The sequence below is a fragment of the Macaca thibetana genome, chromosome 16 (genome assembly GCF_024542745.1).
Source record: "Macaca thibetana thibetana isolate TM-01 chromosome 16, ASM2454274v1, whole genome shotgun sequence".
Taxonomy (NCBI): domain Eukaryota; kingdom Metazoa; phylum Chordata; class Mammalia; order Primates; family Cercopithecidae; genus Macaca; species Macaca thibetana.
In genome coordinates, this window is record NC_065593.1 from 61,873,034 (window position 1) to 61,890,560 (window position 17,527).

Genomic DNA, 17,527 nt, shown 5'->3' on the forward strand with positions numbered 1-17,527 from the left:
CCATATCCATATCCACATCCATATATATATCCACATCCATATCCATATCTATATCCATATCCGATCTATCCATATCTATATCTGTGTCTATATCCATATCTATATCTATATCCATATCCACATCCATATCCACATCCATATCTGTATCTATATCTATACCCATATCCATATCCAATCTATCCATATCCACATCCATATATATCCATATCCATATCTATATCCATATCCAAACTACCCATATCTATATCCATATCCATTTCTATATCCATATCCATATTCAACCTATCCATATCCATATCTGTGTTTATACTCATATCTATGTTTAGTGCCCAGAATATATAAAGAACTTCAGTATGAAAGGACAGCTGAGCCCCCATGTTTACTGAAGCACTATTCACAGTAGCCAAGAGATGAGATCAACCTCAGTGTTCATCAAGGACACTGGATAAAGGAAATGGGGTTCATATACCCAGTGGAATATTATTCAGCCACAAAAAGAATGAAATCTTATCATGTGCAGCAACATGGATGGACCCAGAGGTCATAATATTAAGTGAAATTAGCCAGGCACAGAAAGACAGATACTGCATGTTCTTATATGTGGGAGCTAAAAGGATGGATCTCATGGTGGTAGAGAGTAGAAGAGTGGTTCCCAGAGGCTGGGAAGGGTAGGGAGTTGGAGAGAGGATGAAGAGAGGTTGGTTAATGAGTACAAAAATACAGTTAGATAGAAGGAACATGTTCTAGTGTTCAATAGCATGGTAGGGTGACTATGGATATCAATAATTTGTAGTGTATTTCAAAATAGCTAGAAGATTCAGAATGTTCCTAACACAAAGAAATGGTAAATATTTGAAGGGATATATGTCCTGAAATCCCGATTTGATCATTACAAATTGTATGCATGCACCAATATATCACATATACCTCATAAATATGTACAATTATTATGTGTCTATTAAAAACACAAAAGAAAAAAAGAAAAAAGAAAGATGATGGCATAGAAAAAGGTGCTCAACCTCACTAGTCATCACAGAAATACAAATTACAATCACAGCATTACACGAAATCCAAGAAAGAGAGTGGTTCAAAAGAAAAAGACATCCCAGATGTTGGTGCCGAGGGGCAGCTTGGGGCCTCCCACAATGGTGGAGGGAGGGTGAATTTGTACGGCCACTTGAGGAAGCTGGCAGGGCCTACTGCAGCTGAACACATGTCAGCCCAACAACCCAGCAATTCCTTTCCCAAGGATTTCCCAAAGCAAACGTGTGGAAACGTTCACCAAAAGACTGTTCATGACAGCACCATAATAGCCCAAACCCAAAACCGAGCCAAGCATCCATCCACAGAGGCATGGATACACGGATGGTGCTTTGTTCATGAGATGGGCTGGGCTACAGCAGTGAGAGGAAGGAGTCATGACGTCACGTGGTGAGGCTCAGACTCCCCGTGGGAGGAGAGGCCAGACGCAACAGCATACCTGTCGTGTAATTCCAAAGTAGGCCAGATTAACCTCTGGGCTAACCTCTGGGATTAGTAGTCAAGGTCGTGGTTGTCTTGGGGTATTAATGACAGGAAGAGGCAGAAGGGGACTTGGGAGCCGGCAATATGTTCTTCTTGATCTGAGAGCTGAGGACATGAATGTACTCACTTTGTGAAAGTCCAAATGGAGTTGGACACATAGTGTTAGACTTTTCTTTATTCATATTGTACTGCAAGAAAAAGTTAACTTAAAAGAAGCTGATGCGACAGGGACTCCCAAGAAGAAGGTCTCGAGCCCTGTTGGGGATGCTTACTCTGGACTTGCTTTCATGCACTGTGAAGCTGAAAGTGGGACAGAGACCACACGGTTTTCAGAAGGTTGTCACTGCCGTGGACATCCGAGCCACGGACTTCAGAGAGCGCCATGCTTCCGAACGCTCACTCTCTGAGAAGACACAGCACGGGGTATGGAGGGTCTGGGCAGATGACTTGTCCAAGGCCGCTCACAGGGAAGACCAGAGCTCAACGTCCCTGAGAACCCTGCCCAGTGCTCATTCTGGGATCCCATCCCTGTGTGGCTGGTGGCTCTGCCTGGGGACAGTGGCTATTTTCTTCCCTCTACTGGTGGACTTTGGAGCCTCTGCCCTTCCTGGTCTGGGGTCCCGATGACTTGCCCACCTCCAGGTTGTCATTGACCTGCTAGTCAAGCGGATGAAACATGTCAGCGCTGATGTCAGTGCTCTCAGGTCCCCACCCACTGAGAGCCAGACCAGCTCAGAGAAAAAGAGCTACACACTCCCGAGAGGCAGCTGTGGCAGGAACAGGGGAGCGCTGCCACCTCAAAGACCGGGGAGGGAGGGACTCAACAGTCTTGGGCAGAGTCCTGGGTCCACCCCTCGAGATCCTGTTCAAGTAGGCCGGGGAGGGTGGGGGCCCAGGACTGCTTTTCGCCAATGCCCCAGGTTGAGTCTGGGGCAGGTGGGCTTCCTGCACAGCTGGAGGCAAGCCTGGGAGAAGGGCTCTCCGCCAGCCCTGCCTGAGGTTTCTTTTTCGGGTTCCTGATGCCACCAGAGGGGCAGTGCTTGGGGGGGGGGGCGCCAGAGGCAGAGTTTTGGGACGAGAAGAGGCTCTGCCATTCACAGGGAGTTCCTTGGGCAGGCTGGGCCTTTCGGATCTTCAGTCTCCCCATACGGTGGGGCCTCCTCTCAAGGCTCCTTTGGGGATAGGAGTGAGTCTGCAGCAGGCAGCCGCCCACCCCATTGCACTCCGCTTGCTGAGAGGGAGCCGGGAAGCTGCTTTTCCAGCCAGCGATGATCACAGCTTCCTCCTGGACCCGCAAGGCTCGGGTGTGTGAAGACCACGTGGGTGCTTGACCACCTGTGGCATCTGCAAAGCAGCCAGAAAAGTGAGGCTGTCCACGCCAGGCTGTCTGGCTGGTCCCCGGAGGCCACACCCACAGGCTGCCTGGAACTGGGGGCCCCTTACCTATCTCTGCCCCCAAGCTCTGGGTGTTTCTCCCCTTCCTGCCCTGCTGCTGCCCTGAGACTTCCCCACCCCTGCCCAGCTTGTGGTAGAGTCCAGGCCTTCACACGCTCCAACCCCGGGGCCTTCTCTCTTCCCTCTGATTGACAGCAGCAGGGCCTGAGCCACGCGTGCGAGGCCTGGAGGAGGAGGAGGTGGAGTGTGAGTGTGATAGAACCTTTCAGGCCCCACCCACAGGAAACACCTGGCCTCCAGGGCTCTGGTTTACACAGAAGCCCAGAGGGAGCCCAGGACTTCATGGCCAGCACCGGCTAGGATGTCCTGGGCGCCAGGGGCTCTGTGGGGAAGGAGGGCCAGTCGGCCCAGGTGGCTCATGGTGGGTCACTGGGGAGGGTGTGACAGAGCTGTCCTGTGGCCGTGCCGGGAAAGAAGGAGACCATGTGGATTCATGGTGGGGAAAGGGGGCTGGAGGCAGGAGCACCCAGGCCTTGGGTGGTCAACCAAGGTGCAGACAGGAGGGTCCTGGCTGAAGCTGAGGGCACTGCTTCTGGCTTTCATGGAACCTTCTGGGACTGTACTGAGCCCCCTCCTGGCCCCAGGGACCTTTAATGAATTTGCCTGCTCCAAGATGACCTGTGCGAGGGGACTGCAGCCTCTTCAGGGTGACAAGTCCCAGCCGCCCCTGTGGGGTTTCATAGGAGGAACTGATGGCTGCCCTGACGGTCACTACGCAGTCGCCGGCACCTTGTCCACCCCACTGGGCTGGGGCTCCTCCACCTTGAAGCCCCGCGTGTCTGTGGACGAGACCCGCTTCTTGGCTCCTTTCCGCCCAGTCCTTCCCTGACACTTGGGACGGAGGTGCAAAGAGAGACCCCACAACTGAATGGTGAGAACTGCAGCTGTGTCCAGGGTCCACCCATAGCCTGTGACACCTTCCCTGCGGCCCCAGGAAGCAGAGAGGCCCCGTCCCACCCCGAGGGCCACCTGCAGGCAGCTCTGCGGATTCTCTCCCCACCTGCTTCTCGGGTGTGTCTTGACAGACACGGGAGACAAATGGCCCCTCCTCAGCTCCCCGGCTGCCAGAGGCTCTGAGTAAAATGCAGCGCCTCTTCCCGCAGGCCTTCTGGGGACAGTGACCTTACCTTCCTACCGAGGGTCACCTCGACAGGAGACAGGAATGATTCTCTTGCCCCAGAGAGCAGCAACCCCCACGGTCAGGCTCCGACTGACTGAGCTGAGCGAAGGCTAGAAAAACAAAGGAGGAAGAGCCCCCCGCGACAACCTGCAGGGCAGGCCCGTGAGGTGGGGGCTGACTGAGAGGAGAAGGAGGGCATCGGAAGACGTAGCCCTGAGATGTCCTTAGAGGGGCAAAGCAGCAGCCTCAGGAGGTGACCTGCTTGGGTCCTGTCCTCCCTGGGTTTTTCTTTTCTTTTCTTCCTTTCCCTTCTCTCTCTCTTTTCTTTTCTTTCCTTTCCCTTCTCTCTCTCTTTTCTTTTCTTTCCTTTCCTTTCCTTTTTTTTTTTTTTTGAGATGGGGTCTCACTCTGTCACCCAGGCTAGAGTACAGTGGCACAATCTTGGCTCACTGCAAGCTCTGCCTCCCGGGTTCAAGTGATTCTCCCACCTCAGCCTCCCGAGTAGCTGGGATTATAGGGGTCCGTCACCACACCCGGCTAATTTTTGTGTTTTTAGTAGAGACGGGGTTTTGCCATGTTGGCCAGGCTGGTCTCGAACTGCTGATCTCAAGTGATCTGCCCATCTTGGCCTCCCAAAGTGCTGGGATTACAGGTGTGAGCCACCATGCTTGGCCTCCCTGGGTTTTTCTGAGTAATTTTATGTAGGCAGTTTGCAACAGTCTGCAGGGGAAAATGGCAAATACCCCCCAGTGCTGTTCACTGGACTTGCCCAGCCGAAGAGGGTGGGTGACCAGCACAGGGTGGTGGGCGGGGAATCCTGACCCTGGTGACCAGCAAATGGTGAGTGGACAAGTAGAGAGAGGCTTTGGAGAAGCGTGGGAGGCTGGTGGGGGTTGGGGGACTAGCAGCCACCCGGGGCTCCAGTGGTCAGGGAAGGCGGGCTGGTGGTTGTGATATGCTCTGGGGCCGGCTCTGTGTTCATCAGCTGTGTGACCTGAAGTACAGGTTTTGTTTTTGTCATTTTTGGTAAATCAAGGTGAAACACATCTCAAAATGAGCCATTTTTAAGTGTATAATTCACTGGCATTTAGTATATTCAGTGTTGTGCAACCACTACCTCTACAAGTTCCCAAACCTTGGCATCACCCAAGAGGAAACCCCGTGCCCACTGGTAGTCAGTCCTCCTTCCTCCTCCCGCAGCCCCTGGCAGCCACCAATCTGTGTTGTCTCCATGTATTGCCGCCTCTGAATAATTCATAAAAATGCAATCAGTACTTTGGGAGGCTGAGGTGGGCTTATCACCTGAGATCAGGAGTTCAAGACCAGCCTGGCCAACATGGCGAAACCCCTCTATACTAAAACATACAAAAATTAGCTGGAGGTGGTGGCGAACGCCTATAATCCCAGCTACTTGGGAGGCTTACACAGAAGAATGGCTTGAACCTGGGAGGCAGAGGTTGCAGTGAGCCGAGATCACGCCACTGCACTCCAGCCTGAGTGACAGAATGAGACTCCATCTCAAAAAAAAAAAAAAAAAAAAAAAAAAAAAAAGTGATCGGGTTAAATGGGAGCTTTGCATGTGGCCTGTGGCCTCTCTCACTGAGTTTTACGTTCTCAGGCTTCATCTGTGTAAGAGCTTCATTCCTCTTTAAGGAATCATATTCCGGCATGTGGATGGACCACAATTCATTTGTCCATTCACTGTTGGATGGACATCTGGGTTGTTTCCAGTTTTTGGATGGCGTGAATAATGCTGCTATGAACGTGTGTGCGCATGTATTTGTTTGAGTATCTATTTTCAGGTTTTTCTGGGTATAGTTGTAGGAGTGGAATCATGGATTATGTAGTAATTTTATGATTAACTTTTTGAGGAATCACCAAATTGTTTTCCACAGTGGCTGAAACATATTACATTTCCACCAGCAATGTGCAAGTGTTCTAATTTCTCTATAACCTCACCAACACTTATTTTCAGTTTTAAAACAAAATTAGGGCTGTTGTTGAGCGTGTGAATGGCACCTCAACCTCATTGTGGTTTTGATTTGCATTTCCCTGATGACTAATGCTGTTGAGCATCTTTTCGTGGGCTTCTTGGCCATTCGTATGTCTTCTCTGGAGAAACGTCTACTTACGTCCTTTGCTTGCCCCTTTTTTGATCAGATTTCGAGGCAGGTTTTTTGTTTTTGTTTTTGTTTTCTGAGACAGTCTCACTTTGTCACCCAGGCTGGAGTGCAGTGGTGTGATCTCGGCTCATTGCAACCTCCGCCTCCTGGGTTCAAGCAAGTCTCATGCCTCAGCCCCCCGAGTAGCCAGGACTACAGGCATGTGCCACCGTAGCTGGCGAATTTTTGTATATTTTGGTAGAGATGGGGTTTCACCATGTTGGCAAGGCTAGTCTCGAACTCCTGACCTCAACTGATCTCCCCACCTTGGCCTCCCAAAGTGCTGGGATTACAAGCATGAGCCACTGTGCCTGGCCTCGAGGCAGAGTTTTAAGCCTCTTTGAGCCTCAGTTTTCTCATCTACAAAATGGGGAACATGATAGTGCCTCCTTGATGGAAGGGTAGCCAACCCTCCTGGTTTGCCTGAGATTATCCCAGTTTTTGCAATAAAAGTCTCTTGTCCCAGGAAGCCCCTCAGGCCTGGGCCATCTGGGACAGTTGATAACCCTACATGGGTTTGTCAAGGGGCTGAACCGATAGGATGCATAGGAAACTTCTAGCACGAGGGACGGCTCAGAGTTCCTGCTCAGCCAACGTCAGCTCTTATTCATCGTAATCCGCTTAGAGATATGTGCGTGGTAGAGAACTCTGACATGTGAAAATGCAAAGGCAGAAATAAAAATCATCGATAGCCAACCACATGTGGGAAACATTTTGGAAGGTTTTAATTTTCTTAGGTGATAGAACCTTGAATGTGTTAATATAGAGAGGGAGAAGAGGCAGGAACAGGAGTGACTATTTAATGACTCATATTTATTGAATGCTTATTATATAGCAGCCATGGAAGGGGGAAGTTGGAGGCACAGGATAAAGAGAAGGAAGCTGATGGTGGGAGGGTTGCTTAGAGGCAGGGAAGTAGAAAGGAAGGTGTTGGGGATAATGGTGACATGGACATTGCCGAGAAGGGAAAGTGGCTTTCAGGTCCTGCTTCTCCTCGTGGCCTTTCCATTTCCCCAGAACTGGAAATTCAGTCTCAGCTCCCTCCGACTCCTCGACTTGCAGGCAGGGTTGCAGCAGGGGCTTCCTGGAGCCCTGTAGATGCTCCACCTCTCCTCACACTGGCTCAGGCAGGCTGTGCCTCACCTCTGAGATTCCCAGCCAAGGTCTTCAGATCCTGTGGACTCAAATCATCCATTCAACACTTGCTAAATTCACCATGGGTCAAGGCCTGTACTGCAGCTGCAGGTGCAGTGATGAAGGACCTGGGGGCCCCTTGAGAAGCTCCAGAGCAAACGGACCTGACTGCCAGGAAACTGGAAGCCTGGAGGCTGAAGTAGGCTGGGCGCTCAGTGTTGGGGAGGCCACCAACACCCTAGGAGGTATACTGGGTGTGGTCATTCCTGGTGGGAGAAGGAGAGCAGGTGCACAGCAGTCCTAAGTGAAAGCGGCAGGCAGTGACTGCCTGGATCCCTGCTGCAGCCCGCAGAGGCCCGCTGCTCACCTGTGTCTGGCTTTGAGGATACCACGTCTAGTTTGCTGGCCAGGGATCGAGGCAGTTCACAGAAGGTAGAGGAAATAGCTTTGAGTTGCACACTCCCAGGAGGCAGGATCCAGGCCTGTCTGGTGTCCCTGTCTCACATTCAGTCACACACAAAGATAGGAAGGCAGAGAAATGCTAGGAGTCAAGAGGCCTGGCGTCCAACACCTGCCATTTACCAGTTATGTGACCTTGAGCAAGTCATGTGTCAGGGTTGGAATAGAGCCTCTTAAAGTGCCAATCTCCCGAGGAAGGGTGTGAAGGTCTGTCCCTCAAGACACAGGATAAGCAAGTTCCTATACAAGGCTACCTCTGCATTTGAAAGCGGCCAATAAGCTGCTGAGACAACCTCTTGAACCACTCTGTTCTCTATTCTCAACACGTAGTTATGGAATACCTTTGATGTGCCTGGAACTTTCCAGCAACCCTCTTCTCCGAGGATACAGCAAATCCCTGCCCTCCTGGAGTCCAACTTCTGCCAGATTAGAATTTTTCCTTTTTTTTTTTCTTGAGATGGAGTCTTGCTGTATCGCCCAGGCTGGAGTGCAGTGGTGTGATCCCAGCTCACTGCAACCTCTGCCTCCTGGGTTTAAGTGATTTTCCCACCTCAGCCTCTCGAGCAACTGGGACTATAGGCATGTACCACCATGCCCAGCTAATTTTTTGTGTTTTTAGCAGAGACGGGGTTTCACCATGTTGGCCAGGCTGGTCTTGAACTCCTGAACTCGAGTGATCTGCCCACCTTGGCCTCCCAAAGTGTTGGGATTAGAGGAGTAAGCCACCGTGCCTGGCCCAGATTAGAATTTTTCTATGTCATTCCAGACGGCAGGGCTTGGATCAATGATTAAAAGCCATAGGGAGATGGATTTGGGCTTGATGCTAGGAAGAACTTCCTAACCATTCAAGTGACATCAGAATGGAATGAGCTGCCTTGTGAGGGAGTGGTCAGTGTGTCTCTGAAGATGTTCAGGGAGAGTTGGAAGACCTAGCAGATGAGGTGGACAGGGTGTATGCTGGCTCCATGGTCCTACCTGCCGGCGTTCATGGCTTTATGCAGTCCTCTTGCCTTCAGTGCAAGCAGCACCTGTGACTTGCCTTTACATTGCAATAGAATACAGCAAAGCGATGGGATGTCACTCTTGTGATTCCATAAGATTGTGACATCTGTCTTGCTGAGAGACTCTCTTGCTGGTTTTGATGGAGTAAGTGGCCACACTGGGGAGGCCCACAAAGCAAGGAGCTGACAGCAGCCTCTGTCCAACAGCATGACGCGATGGCGACCTCCGGCCAATAGCCAGCAAGAAAGTGGGGCTTTCCATTTAACAGGCCACAAGCAACTGAACGCTGCCACCATCCATGAGAGCTGGGAAGCAGACCTTCCTAGGCTGAGCCTCAGATAAGCCTGCAGCTCTGATCTCGGCTACAGCTTTTAGATGAGACCCTGAAGCGGAGGGCCCAGCTAAGCCACACTCAGACTCCTGACCCACAGAAACTGTTGTTTTAAACTGCCAAGTTTGTGGTGATTTTGGTTTACAGCAATAACCAGCATGCAATGCCGTAAAGGAGATTCCTGCATTGGAAGGTCAGACTGGCTCTCCTGTGGAGTCTCTTTACAACCAGAACTTACTCGAATATCTTTATCTCCTGCATTGCACTTAGTTCAGTTTCTTGCATCAGATAGGGACTCGGTGAATATCTGTTAAGTGATATGTTGCGTTAGCACTGGTTTATGCATCGGGGAAACAGGAGGCTGCCCTTTAAGGAGGATGTGTCAGAGCAGGGCTGTGGTGGAAGCTGGAAGCCTGGATTCTGGGCTGGGTCCAGCTGCTTCCTCCCAGTGTGACCTTGGGCAAAGCTCTCTGGGCTTTGTGTACCTCATCGGTAAAATACAGAACCTACCAACTCACAGGTATGTGCAAGTCAAATGAGCCAGTATGACTGCCTCTTAGGAAGCCCACAGAGGTAAGAAATGGTTATTATTTGTTATGAAATGTCACAAGCATTCCTGCTGGTTGATTATGAGGCTCAGACACTTGGAGAGTTTCCTTTCCAAACAAGGCTCAGACAGTGCTTTGCATTTGAGTCCAGAGTCTCCAGGCACTGGGCTGGTCTGAAGGTCTTGCTACTCATACCTGTTCTTCCTGCTTGCTCCTTAGAGAAACCCATGCTGAAAAGATATAATTACAGAACCCAGCTCTTTGTTGAAGCCAGTGGGTGTCCTCCTCCCCGATGCATAACGTGTGGCTTGTATTTATTTTTAATATGAGTGCTGATTGTATGCCAGACACTGTCTGAGGATTTAGAGATACAGCGATAAGCAAAATAGACAGAGTCCTTGTTCTTGTGAAGCTGAGGTCCCAGTGGCAGAGGCAGGTGACAAAGAGGTAGACAATTATCTACATATCACTGGCAATGCGTGCCGCCAAGAACAATGAAGCTGAGGAGAGAGGAGGGAATGGTCAGTTGATTTTTTAGATCAGCGGTTGGCAAACAGCGGTCCCTGGGTCAAATCAGTCCACGGTAGCCAGTGTTTTTAAATAAAGTTTTATTGGAATACAGCACTGTTCCTCCACGCATGTGTGGCCTAGGACTGCTTTTGAGCTGAAGAGTTGCTGCAGAGACTGTCTGGCTTGCAAAGCTGAAAATGTTTACAATCTGGCCCTTTCCAGAAAAAGTTTGCTGATGGCTGTTTAGACGGTGTGGACGGGGAAGACCTCTTGGGGAAGGTGAAGAAGCAAGCCAAGCGGTTTCTGGCGGAAGAGGGCTCAAGGCACAGGGAACTGCAAGTGTCACGGCCGTAATGTGGAATGTGCTGGGCGCTGTGGAGGAAGGCAAGGAGGCCGGTTGGGAGTGAGAGAAGGGAGTTGTGAGGGTTGTGTGCTTCCTCTGATTGGGATGAAGGCCTCTGGGGTTTTCTGAGCCAAAGAGGCTGCTGTGTTGACACTCGATGTGTTCAGACACTGCGGGGGACAGGGGGTTAGGGGAAGCATGGGGAGCTGTTGGGAGGCTACTGCAGTCGTCGCATGATATTTGGGGAAGGTAAGAAGTGGCTGATTCTGGATAAATTTAGAAGGCAAGAGTGCCGTGATTTGCTGATGAGCCAAGAATGCAGGTATCTGTTTTTAATGCTTTGGAGAGTTTGTTGAATGAATGAATGAGGTGACTTTCCAGAGATCAGGGATTCTGGGCTGGCTCCAGCTGCTTCCTCCTGGTGTGACCTTGGGCAAAGCTATCTGGGCTTTGTTTACCTCACTGGTAAAATATAGAACCTACCAACTCACAGGTATGTGCAAGTCAAATGAGCCAGTATGACTGCCTGTTAGGAAGCCCACGGAGGTAAGAAAGTCAGTGTCCCAGCAGGGCCCAGCAGCCAGCCGCCTGGCTCCTGTGACCCTCCCCGCTGCATGGCTGTCTCCTGTTAGGGTCCTCCTTGGCACTAGTTGAGCGCTGAGCTATAGACACTGGGAGTCCCAGATCCCTTGGTCATACACAAGTCCGAACTTCTTGTCTCCTGTAGTCCTGGTCAAGATTTCATCCTGAGCAGCCATTGCCACAGATTCTTTGGGTTAACTGGCGGAGGCAACAGGCACTGCGTTTTCTTACCCACTCTGAATTCACCAGACTCTGACCTCATTATGCTTCTCCAGGCCATGAGACCAGGCTTGCAGGGAGAAAAGTTGGAGCTGAGTCCCAGAAGAACTGTCGGGGAGGCTTTCACCACCTTTAATCATCTGACACCAACAACAGCCTCCTAACAGGTCATCTCTGCATTGTTGTGTTTACACTAATTAGTTAATATCCACAGAATGCTTTGAAGGTGCCAGGCCCGCCAGGAGCGCACAGGAGAGCAACTCACAACAGAAGGAGAGACGGCTCGCATCTTGGAGGCATCGCCCTTCTGGTGCATCAGCAGGGGCTGCAGGCTCCAACAGGCAGCCTGGTGGGCGGTGTGCCTTGGGAGAGGGAGCCAGCCCTCCAGGGCCTGCTTCAGACACCCACTGCTGGCGGCTGCCATGGGAAGCCCTGTTTGTTCTGTGTTCAGGTCATCTCTGTGGAGCCCTTGGGGTGCTGGGGAAAGAGAGTGGATGAGGGAGCTCAGTCTCCAGTCCCCCCAGCTTTCCCATCCACCCTCAGGCCTGGGTTCAGGTTTGAGTGGGGTGGTCCTGGCCAGGCTATGAGCTACCTGAGGTGGGGACCAACGCCCACCCTGGTGATACCCCTGAAGGCAGGGCACCTGTTACCTTGTGGGGACTCGCCTCCAATTTCCTCTCTTTGTCCCTGCCCTAGCATAGCCTGGTACATGTCGGCGAGTCAGCTTAGATTTCCTCGTGGATGTTTGGAGGGACGCCTGGCTCCTTGCAGGGGCTGAGGCTCCTAGAGACGCTTCAAGCCCAAAGAGTCCACCTGTCCCATCAGGTGTGAGCCAGGTCTGCTAGACTCCAAACCATCACCCCCTGCCTGTGGCCTGGCCTGCCCATTTGAGGTTAGTGGAAGCTGGGACAGTCACCTTTGATTCCGGAGAAATATGGGAGGAAGTTAAACGGTGACCTCCCTTGGAGAGGAATAAGAGCCCCCTCTTTGGCAAAAGCTGTGGGGATCTTTCGCTCATTTTCTAAAACACAGTTTTATTGAGATTTGATTCATATGGCCTAAACTGTGTCCTTCCAAAACTCATGTTGAGGCCCTCATCCCCAGTCCCTCAGGACGTGACTGTATTTGGAAATAGGACTTTAGAGAGGTGATTAAGTTAAAATGTGGCCATGAGGGTGGGCTCCAATCTAGTAAGATTTGTTTGTGTGTTTTTTTTTTTTTTTTTTTGAGACAGTCTCACTCTGTCGCCCAGGCTGGAGTGCAGTGGCCCCGTCTTGGCTCACTGCAACCTCCGCCTCCTGGGTTCAAGCAATTCTCTGCCTCAGCCTCCCAAGTAGCTGGGATTACAGGCACCCGCCACCACGCCCGGCTAACTTTTTGTATTTTTAGTAGAGACGGGGTTTCACCATCGTGGCCAGGATGGTCTTGAACTCCTGACCTCGTGATCCACCCGCCTCGGCCTTCCAAAGTGCTGGGATTACAGGCGTGAGCCACCGCGCCCGGCCTCCAATCTAGTAAGATTGATGTTCTCCTGAGAGAAGGAGATTTGGACTCACAGAGAAACCGCAGAGATGCCCACAGGCAGAGGAAGGACCATGTGGCACCAGGCACCAGGAGAAGGTGGCCGTCTGCAACTCAAGGCCAGAGGCCTCAGAAGAAATCGACCCTGTGGGCTGGGCACAGTGGCTCATGCCCATAATCCCAGTAATTTGGGAGGCTGAGGCGGGAGGATAGCTTGAGCCCAGGAGTTCAAGACCAGCCTGGGCAATATGGCAAAACCCCATCTCTACAGAAAGTACAAAAATTAGCCAGCTGTGGTGGCACACACCTGTAGTCCCAGCTACTCGGGGGGCTGAGGTGGGAGAATCGCTTGAGCCTGGGAGGAAGAGGCTGCAGTGAGCCATGATTGCACCACTGCCAGTGAGACAGAGTGAGACCCCGTTTCAAAAAAACAAAAGAAGAAACCAACCCTGCTGACACCTTCTCTTAGACTTCCAGCCTCCGGAACTGTGAGGAAATACATTTCTGTTGTTGAAGGCACCCTGCCTGTTGTATTCTGTTATAGTAGCCCTGGCAAATGAATCCACCATGTGACTCACCCATTGTGTTTTTGGCAGGTGGTTTTTGGCATATTCACAGATATCTGCAATCATCACTTAAGTCAACTTTGGAGCATTTCATCACCTTGGAAAAAACTCAAGCCCTTGTGCCCTTTAGCTATCATCTCAGCTACGGTTTGAATGTGACCCTGAAGGCATGTGTTGGACACGTAATCCCCTAATGCTTGTTTTAAGTAAGTGCTGTGAGTCATTTCAAGGGAAAAGTGACAGCAGAAGCAGCAAGACCTTAATGTTACTCAGCAACTGCAGAGATGGGCAGGCGGGGTGGCAGGGGTGGCGGTTCTGGGACAGTTTCTAAAAGCGGAGTCCTGGGAACTTTTTTTTTTTTGTATTTTTGTGAAGACGGTTTCACCATGTTGGCCAGGCTGGTCTCGAACTCCTGACCTCAAGTAATCTGCCTGCCTTGGCCTCCCAAAGTACTGAGATTACAGGCGTGAGTCACCATGCCTTGGAGTCCTGGGAACTCCTGAGTCAGTCTCAAAGGAAAATGGGCAAGGCCAGAGTTGGCTTGGAGGAGAATGTAGGGTCGAGGGTAGACAGGGACAGCTGGCCCCGCCTCCCGTCTCCTGCTGGACATTCCAAATACAGAAACACTTAAATGCTCCATCCTCCAGCTCTTACCCACAGAGCTTGAAAGACCACCAATTAGTGGTCCACCCTTGCTAAAGGGTAATTTTAAAATTTTATTTAAAAAGGTTTTTTTTTTTTTTTGCTGGGTGTGGTGGCTCACGCCTGTAATCCCAAAACTTTGGGAGGCTGAGGCGGGCAGATCATGAGATCAAGAGTTCAAGACCAGCCTGGTCAACATAGTGAAACCCTGTCTCTACTAAAAATACAAAAAATTAGCTGGATGTGGTGGCAGGCACCTGTAATCCCAGCTACTCAGGAGACTGAGGCAGGAGAATCGCTTGAACCCGGGAGGTGGAGGTTGCTCCACTCAGGTGGAGCTGAGATAATGTCATTGCACTCCAGCCCGGGGGACAATGAAAGACTCTGTCTCAAAACAAAAAAAAATTTTTTTTTGAGATAGGGTCTCACTCTGTGGCCCAGGCTGGAGTGCAGTGTTGGAGTCATAGCTCACTGCAGCCTCAAACTCCAGGGCTCAAGCAATCCTCCCACCTCAGTCTCCCAAGTAGCTAAGACTATAGGTGTGTACCACCATGTCTGGCTAACTTTTTAATTTTTGTAGAGGTGGGGTCTTGCTATGTTGCCCAGGCTGGCCCCTAACTTCTGGGCTGAAGAGATCCTCTTACTTCAGCCTCTCAAAGTGCTGGAATTACAGATGTGAGCCACCACACCCAGTTGATAATTTTGATAAAAGGTAAGCTCTTGAGTCTCATACAAATATAAAATGAATATGTGCCAGTGATTTCATTTAACTTGTTAATTAGGGAAGATACCCGTGCATTGTTACAACAGGTTCAAAGAACTTCACACCCATAGGCAGTAAGGAATGCTGAAGTGTATTCACAAGCGCGCAACAGGGCAACAGTCAATTGCATTCTGCAGGGCACTCTGCTGTATTCACCCGCATTCCACTGGACGCAATTCATTTGCGTTTCTATGGACAAGGGTCATGTGCATGATTATGAGTTTTCTACAACTTGCAGAGTGGCAAAATAGCTCAAAGACAATGAAAAATGAAGATAACCTCAAAAGGTGTGCTAGATAGGTACCCATTCATCTTTTTTGCCTATTCCAAGGGCTTGCACTATTTTCCCTAACACTCTTGCCTTCCTCCAGGCCTCCAGTTAAGGCGGTCAGTGAAGAAATGGGGCAAGGGGAGGCAAGGACAGAGGGGGTTATTGGGGGCATGCAGCCCCTGTGGGAGGAAGGGCTGATTGGGGTAAGGAGCTCAAAGAGGCGTTTGGGAATGTGGTTGCTTTGGACGGCAAGAGGGTGGGAGGAGCTGGCAGAAGAGAGGGGTCCGGGACCACCCTTTGCCTGCTCCATGGTTTTGCCTCTGGTCAGCCTGGTCCCTTTTGTCCCCCTGCCTTAGAGAGGCCAAGAGCAACTGCTACTTAATTCTTATCTGTTCTGAGAAGCCCTCTCCCAGTGGGGTGGTCAGGGCACGTGTGGGAGGAGCTAAGCCAGCCACAGTAGGCTCCGCAGAGGCTGATGAGTCACTCAGCAGCCAGGAGAACTGCCACAGCCAGCGGGACTCAGGGCAGCTTCCCTTCTGCCAGGGACTGGGGCGAGTGTAAGGAGCTCTGAGCATTCGGCTTTCCTTTCCTGGCATTCCAGAGGCCTAGGTAGGAAAGCCTCGTGGGATATCAGGGCTGGGAGGGGCCGCAGAATCATCTCAGAAGCGTGACCACCCTGCAGTATCCTCCAAAAGAACCTTGGGGTTTGCATGGAGATTCTGGCCTGGGAAGATGCCTCCTGAGAACAGGGTGCCGCTTTGGAGGTCACCCAGGGAGGGAAGTCTGGAACGCTCCCTGGACAGATCAGCCCACTCAGCTCCGGTTATGGTTGAGTGACAGGCAGCAAAAGGTCCTTTGATTTCAGAGTCAGGAGCACTATTGCATCCCTGGGGCATTAGACTGATCCCCAAAGTGCAACAAAAGCAGAACATGCTAGATCCCAGACTCTCTGGGGACAGCGTTGTTTGTAGTGGGAAGATTTTTTCAATCAGCTGCTGGGGTGGTGGGGGCAGGGGGAGTGCAGGGCTGGGATTCCCCAGAGAGTGAGGTAGGGGAACAACCTCACAGGTGAGCTGCCTTCTGTGGAGGGGCGGGGTCTGATTGCCTGCTGAGCATGGAGAGGCTGAGGCTGCTACCATTCCCACCACACTCCTTCCCACACAGCTTTCCGCTCTTTCTCTCATGCAGGGCTCAGCCTCCATCCGAATCAATGTCCAATGAGTATTATCATACGTCAGATCAAAGAGACAGTAATCCATCAGTTTACCCATGGGGCCAAATTAAAACCTGCCAGGGAAAACCCCAAAGTCTTGATCTTGAACTGAGTCCTCTTGTGCTATTCTCCACAACTGGTTTTCCAGTATTTGAATGCCTCCTGTGATGAGGACCTCAGTAACCTTCCAACAGCAGCTTATGGCATCTTGAGTCAGCTATGAGACTGAAAATCCATATTGCTAGAGCTTTCACTCACTCATCTTAATTTTATCCCTTGTGCCTGCTATGGTTTGAATGATGGCGTTTCCTCCAGATTTCCATTGAAACTTAATTCTAGCGCAAGAGTATTAAGAGGCATGTCCTTTGGGAGGTGATTGAATCATGAGGGCCCCACCTTCATGAATGGTATCGGCACTGTTATAAAAGGTCCTGAGATTGAAGGGAGTGCTCACTTGCCCTTCCACTTTCTGCCATGTGAGGATGCAGCACCAAGATGCCACCTTGGAGAGAGAGCAGCCCTCACGAGACACCAAATGTGGTGCCTCAACCTTGGACTTCCCAGCCTCCAGAATTGTAAGAATAGTCTAGGGTGTTTTGTTATAGAAGCATAAATGGGCTAAGACAAGGCCCACAGAGTGCATCTATTTCCTTTTTCCCCCCCCTTTTTTTGAGATAGAGTCACTCTCATTGCCCAGGCTGGAGTGCAATGGTGCCATCTCAGCTCACTGCAAACTCCACCTTCCGGGTTCAAGAGATTCTCCTGCCTCAGCCTCCTGAGTAGCTGGGATTACAGGTGCGTGCCACCACACTTGGCTGATTTTTGTATTTTTAGTACAGATGGGGTTTCACCATGTTGGTCAAGCTGGTCTGAAACTCCTAACCTCGTGATCTGCCTGCCTCAGCCTCCCAAAGTGCTGGGATTACAGGCGTGAGCCACCATGCCAGGCCTCGAGTGCATATGTTTTCTTTGTAGTGGTGTAACCCCTAGCATTCTTGAAGAGAGGCTTTTGTCCCTCCTGAGTTTGTCTTCTCCAGTCCTAATCATTTTTCAAGGAGCCTGATTTCAACCTTTACCTTCCTGGTTAGTTCCCTGTAATATGATTTACTCTCTGCTCCCCTGTTCCTCCTTTTACCAAAACTAAATAATAGGACAGAGCAGT

General features: G+C 50.8%; 2 protein-coding genes across 2 annotated transcripts in view; one reads left to right on the plus strand and one right to left on the minus strand.

The window, feature by feature from the left end:
* The window catches only part of TNRC6C (trinucleotide repeat containing adaptor 6C), a 264,335-nt gene extending 260,785 nt beyond the window's left edge, over positions 1-3,550 (minus strand). The window contains exon 1 of the mRNA XM_050764151.1: positions 3,547-3,550. The gene's annotated coding sequence lies outside the window, so the exon portion shown is untranslated. The remainder of the gene's footprint in view (positions 1-3,546) is intronic.
* Positions 3,551-15,307: 11,757 nt separating this feature from the next.
* The window catches only part of MXRA7 (matrix remodeling associated 7), a 1,130,960-nt gene continuing 1,128,740 nt past the window's right edge, over positions 15,308-17,527 (plus strand). Inside the window, exon 1 of the mRNA XM_050764453.1 lies at positions 15,308-15,311. The gene's annotated coding sequence lies outside the window, so the exon portion shown is untranslated. The remainder of the gene's footprint in view (positions 15,312-17,527) is intronic.